This window comes from Dipodomys ordii, unplaced genomic scaffold, assembly GCF_000151885.1.
Source record: "Dipodomys ordii isolate 6190 unplaced genomic scaffold, Dord_2.0 Scaffold116, whole genome shotgun sequence".
NCBI lineage: Eukaryota > Metazoa > Chordata > Mammalia > Rodentia > Heteromyidae > Dipodomys > Dipodomys ordii.
In genome coordinates this window covers 820,671-826,670 of record NW_012267332.1, presented here as the reverse complement: position 1 = coordinate 826,670, position 6,000 = coordinate 820,671, and the positions used below count along the sequence as shown (strand labels likewise).

Below are 6,000 nucleotides of genomic sequence, written 5' to 3'. Positions count from 1 at the left end.
GCTGCCGGTGGCTGGCTGGTGCTCAGATGTGTATTCTTTCCTTGGCTTTCTCTCACTTGTCTAACTCTCTGTCCTGTGATGGCACACTTGGTGTGTTTCTCTGGCTTAGGACTGTTCACTGGAACTCTAAAACTGCTTTCTATGCGAGAGCTTGTTCAGCTTCCAGCTTCTCCTCCGCCATCTTGTCCCACATGTCTCACATTGTCACTTTTGCATCACACAACCCTATGCAGTGGCCCTGGCTTTTCTTACCTTACTTTCTAAGCTAAACCCTTGTTGATGCTTCATAGTGAACATTTGATTTTTCTTGTATACTACAAACATAACAAAGAAAACTATTGTAGCTAAAAGGAAACGACATAATAAAAGAGCCCCTTAAAATCTTAGCTACTCAAACTACACATATATTCAGGTAGTTAAAAACAACATTCTGAGGAGACAGATTTTTGTCTCAAAGCTCTGCTTTTACTGCACTTAATGAGGTCACTCAGATGAACGTTTGTTGTATGACTGCTAGTGAATCTTTCCAATTGTGTCAATGTCAAGATCATAAAGTTCTCAACACTTATCTTGGGAATCCTTACCACTACTAATTCTGAACAATTTTTATCCATTTTACTATTCTTCTCCTATAGTTAAGGCTAATCAAATAGGACATTCCCCATATAGTTTTAAAAATGAAATACATTAAATTCAATGTTTTCAAAGATAATGGAAGAAAGACGAAATTGTAACCCAAAAGCATGTCTCAAAGAGTACACTTAGTTATGTTTGTGGGAGACATTGGTTAGCACAGTTTTTTTGGTGACCTCATATCATTCCATTTTGGTGACCAGTAAGTTTTACCTTAATTGTCAAAAATTTTCCTGTTATTTCCATCTTTTATGCTCATAACAGACAATATGGCAAAATAGAGCAATGTGGACTAAACACTTCAATATGGCTTGGAAATACTTCACCCAGCCAGCTTGAAAGACACATTTGACTCACACACATGCATGAGCACACACAGAAAAAAGGAAGAAGAAAGATCATGATAGAGTAAGAAGGGCGTGTTCATAGCAGGAAGCTCAGTACATTTTTGACACATTCTTTGCAAGCACCATGGCAAAAACACATGACCTTTTATGTCATTAGATGGAAATGACAGTCACTGCATCCCTGGGATCTACTGAGATCTGGAAATACAGCATCTTTTGTAAGTTTATCAAACTGATAGCCTTCAGAGTACTGCAAATGGATTTCCCCAAGGAATATATGCCTTGATCATCTGAAGAAGAGGTCATGGTAAGGAAACATATACAACAGATAAACAATGGAAAAATCAGTGTATCAAGTGATATTTGTTGCTTTAAGATTAAAATTTTAAATGATTTGGATTTTAAATTTATCATTCATTTTTAAAGGGCAAAGTAAAATTCTAAAGACTGAGGTTTTTTTTTTCATACTCTCCACTTGAAACTTTTGGAGTAGACTGAGAAAATGATGGCAAATACGTGGCAAATTAAAGTCACATCCTCTGTTCTTGATTGAAGAAGTGTACAAATCATGGAAACTCTGAATTTATCAAAGCCAACATTTGAATTTTCTTTGCCCACAATATCCTCTGAGGGGAATGCTTTTCTAAACAACTGAGTGATTCTGACGAACAGTTCTACCTCCCTTTAGAGGTAAACGATTTTGTTTTTTTTCCTGTTTTGCTGAATAAACCAAGTTACTTCCTCTTGTAGCTGTACAAGCCTGCAGTTCTCTACAGGATATCTGGGTAGAAAGGGTAAGGTTCTTGGCTTTCTCTTCATACATTCAAAAATAGAACTAAAACATCTCTGTGCAGTGAAAACGACCGTGTGAAATTTTGCTACTTCCACTGAAAATGTAATTCTGAGTCTGTTAATATCTTACCTTTAAGGGGGATGTATTGTAATGAAGAATGGAGAATCCAGTGAGGTAATATCTATTTATAAATTTAAGTGGTTAAAATGTTCAGTGAAACTGCTGCATGCTTTTGAGAGGAAATGTGACTGTCAAGATAGAAAGCTCCTTTCTCTACAATTGAATGTGCCATTGAAAAAAACCAGGAGTCCAGGGTTATATCAAACACTGCTCTTAACAATTCTCTGCTAAAATTAAGATTGTGGTTGATTAAATGCATTTCTTTTAGTGTGAGCCATGGGAGAAAGTAAACTTCAAGGTTTAAGTCCATGGTTTTTGTCAACAAAATTTTCAGCAGCATTCAAACAGTAAATAGATTTAAATGCCTAAATCTTTTTGTAAGATGAGACTTGACATGTTTTCTTGGACTGGGACATTTTCCATGCATGCATTCTCTGGTGGGACATGTTGGCTTCAAATAGCACAAAAGGATTTTCATCAAGCCCTAGAAGCTGGCACAGCTGTCTGGTCTCAATGGAGCTGATTCTCAACTTACGGTGAACATTTCTTTGGATGTATTTTTAATTTGAGAACATGGGAAACTTTTTAGCAAAGTGTTCCAAGTATTTTTGCTGTCTTTGGGGGAAGGAATTTCTTCCATTCTCTTTACTTGAAGTAATAAAGCAGTTGTTCTTTTTTATGTATGCTAGTTTCACGCTTGGAATTTGATTATGTATGTAAGATGATTCACAATTAGATAAAATGATATGTGATCCTAGATACATTAGTGATACATTCTCATACCACTATCTTCTCATGACATGAACAATACCGTGTTATTTTGTAAACACTGAATTCCATTACATTAAAGAGTTGGAGTTATAGTTCTCTTTCAGAAGATACCTCAATTAAATTTTTCTATGAACTATTAGGAAAAAAGAACTTATTATAGTACTATTGTTTCCAGAAACAAAATGAAACTAACAGCTGTAGACTACATGAGCATGACTCACAGGATGGCACTATCTGCCTATTATGGTTGCCAAGTGGCACCATAATAATGTTAGATTTTGAGAGAGGTTCTGCCTAATCTCTCTGACCACAAAGTACGGGTGGAGTTTTTCCTATGTGGAAGTAGTTTCAAGGTGACTGAGACTTGGGAAAGTATATGAAACCAGGCAGACTAAGCAGCTGCATGGCTCCGGGGGTTTTCCAGAAGATCTGAGGTCAGCAAAACCCCTTGGACTGACCAGCCTTAGAAACTAAGTTTTGGAAGGATTATGAAAAGAAGACATCTACAGCGGACTGGAAAACTGCATAGAGTTTTTTTTTTCCCCAATTCACTTTCTTTCTCCCATCCACCAAACTAATTTAATGAGATGTAGGGTGTTTTTTTAGCCAGCTGCTGATCCTGGATGAAGGAAGAGGGAATTAATCATTTATGTATCACCAGCAGTAAAGTGTATCCCTATATTAGTGCTTAGTAGGAACTAGACATTTGCTGAATTGTAGAGCTCCAGGGGGAAGGAGGGGTTGCTGTTGGCGGATTCTGTGCTGATATCTTGTTTTCTGCAGCTGTGTATGTGGGTGTCCTAGAAGGCTGAGAGATTATTCACTAGAACATGAGATATTTTTGCATTTGGTCAAAATTGTTGCTCAATATTGGAAAAAATAATACTTCTCTGTATTTTCTAAGGTTATAAAGTGATAACATAGCACTAGAGTTAGATGTGCAAATTGGCCACTGCTTTAGTATATTATTTTGAGGCTAAGTAAAGGCTCCCTCAACCTGATGTGTCTCCTTAGGTCTCCTTACATTTCTATCTCTATTGAAAAATTTCACTATTAGTAATGTATTACTAGAGGTTATTTACTGTCTCTTTAAATTCTCACCTTTTTTTTGAAATTCAAGCATTCCTAATAGAGGTAAGAGACTCAGCTAGTGGAAATCTAGTGAATGTCTATATGAGTTAGATTTATCAATGAACTGTTAAATTTTCCCAAACAATAAAGGGTCAGACTTCAAAAGGTATAAGTAATTGAAAAAACTCAAGGGAGCAAAAAGGAAGAAATTGGGGGATAATATAAAGAGAAATTTGTTGACTTCACATATCCTGTCTACTTATCAACTAAGGTATAGTTACAATGGATATGTTTCAACAACCTGCCGATCTACATGTACATAAACTAGAAAGGGGCCCATGTCAATCATTGAAATTGGTTTTTCTTTTTGATGTTTGGAGGGATTAATATTACTTCTTAAACTTAATTCCAAGTATGATGTGAAACATTATAATACGTTCCAAATTATCAGATTTAGTGATCTATTTAATTTTTTCATTTACCTTTTTAAATTTTTGGGAAAGATCCTTGTTAGCATATGGTAGTTTGCACATGGGGTTCATTTTCACCATTCCATGTGTTTATAAGGTACCGCATCAAATTCATTCCTTCTATCACTTTTCCTCATCCCCTATACCTACTTTTTAAAACAATTTCACCTGCTTTTTAAAGAAGTTTTCATCCAGATGAACTTCTTAAAACTTATTTTAGTTGACAAATAATTGCTTATATTTGTAACACACAATTTGATGTTTGGTCTATGAATATGTTATAGAAAGATTTGATAAAGCCAATTAACAAATCTATCACCTTATCAAATCTATCACCTTACAAATCTTTTGTCAATTGTGGGGCTTGAACTCAGGGCCCAGGTGCTGTCCCTGAGCTCTTTTGCTCAAGACTAGTGCTCAACCACCTTGAGCCACAGTTCCACTCAGTTTTTGAGTGGTTAATCAGAGATAAGAATCTCTTGGAGCCTTTTCTGCCTGGGATGGCTTTGAACTGCGATCCTCAGATCTCAGCCTCCTGAGTAGCTAGGATTACAGGCGTGAGCCAGCTGCACCTGGCAAACCAATCTATTCTTTAAGCAATGGTTATTTTTTATATTATTAAGTATGGTTATCATACAGAGAAATTGATCACTGAAACTTTTCTTAACTTTGTATTCTTAGCCTCCAGTCTGTTTCTATGAAGTTGGTGTTTTTTATTGTGCACATTGTTGCTCTTTAGATAGCATTTACTTTTCTGAACATAGCTTATTTCACTTAGAATCATGTTCTTCATATACACTCATGTTCCTGTGACACAATTTCTTTCTTTAATATTATGTAGTATTTCAATGTGTATATATGCCAAATTCTCCTTTGGAATTCACCTACTCATGACTAGTTAGGTTGTTTACATATTGTGATTATTGTGAATGATTGTAAAGTGAAAATGAGAGTGTAGGTATGTCTTTAATCAACTTATTTCAATCTCTTTAGATATACACTACAATTAAAATGGATGGATCATATATTCTTTCTATTTTTACCTTTTGAAGAATATTCATATTGTTTTCTAATGTCTATGGTAATTTATGTTCCCCTCAGAGCTCAGACAACCTAGGCTTAAAACTTCCTAAGTGCCTCATTTCAGAGCTTGCATTGGTGGAAGATTCAGTTTGTTGTCTGCAAACTGACTACATGTTTGCCAGAGAGTATTTTAAGATTTAAAATTGAACTTCCTAAAGCCAGATACCAAACAAAACCAAACCAGAAACCCATTTCTTTCTTGTGAATTATATTCATGACAGTGAATAACATGGGCAGTAAAGATTTGGGAGATTATCTGATGGTTTCCTAGAACTGTATTTTATATAAAAACCCTGGTGACTCCTTTAAAATTAGTTTGTCAATTGAGCAAGCCAATTGCGCTTTAACATCTCAGTAGGAAATCTTTTAAAGATTGTATTTAGAAATTTGTTGGTCCCACAAAAATTGAAAAAATTTGATACTATTGCTAACTATATGGATTCATCTCAAACTCACAAGTAATGAATGCAGGCCCTCAAATTGATCTCCTATTTCTGATGCTAGTCACATGTAGTGGATCTTCATGTTACTCACACTTCTGTGTGATTTGGCTACAAAGCACTCCTAAGTTTTAAAAATTTGCTGTACTAGGTCCTAGATCTCAGGGAAATGCATTACTTTCACTTAGTGGTTCACTATAAACTGTATTACAAATTACATTATTATTACCTCAATATTCCTTCCTTTTCCATTCTCTAGAAGTTGGTAATGT

At 35.4% G+C, this 6,000-nt stretch overlaps 1 protein-coding gene across 5 annotated transcripts in view; it reads left to right on the top strand.

Annotated features, from left to right (window-relative positions):
• LOC105995241 (putative P2Y purinoceptor 10) overlaps window positions 1-6,000 on the top strand; it is a 101,559-nt gene that overhangs the window by 75,414 nt on the left and 20,145 nt on the right. Inside the window, exon 1 of one of the 5 annotated variants that reach the window (XM_013028936.1) lies at window positions 1,114-1,287. The exons of 1 other annotated variant lie outside the window; for it this stretch is intronic. The gene's annotated coding sequence lies outside the window, so the exon portion shown is untranslated. Of the gene's footprint in view, window positions 1-1,113; window positions 1,288-1,670; window positions 1,775-1,839; window positions 1,948-6,000 lie in introns of those variants that run through there. 3 more of the 5 variants (XM_013028941.1, XM_013028939.1, XM_013028938.1) reach the window with 3 other exon arrangements.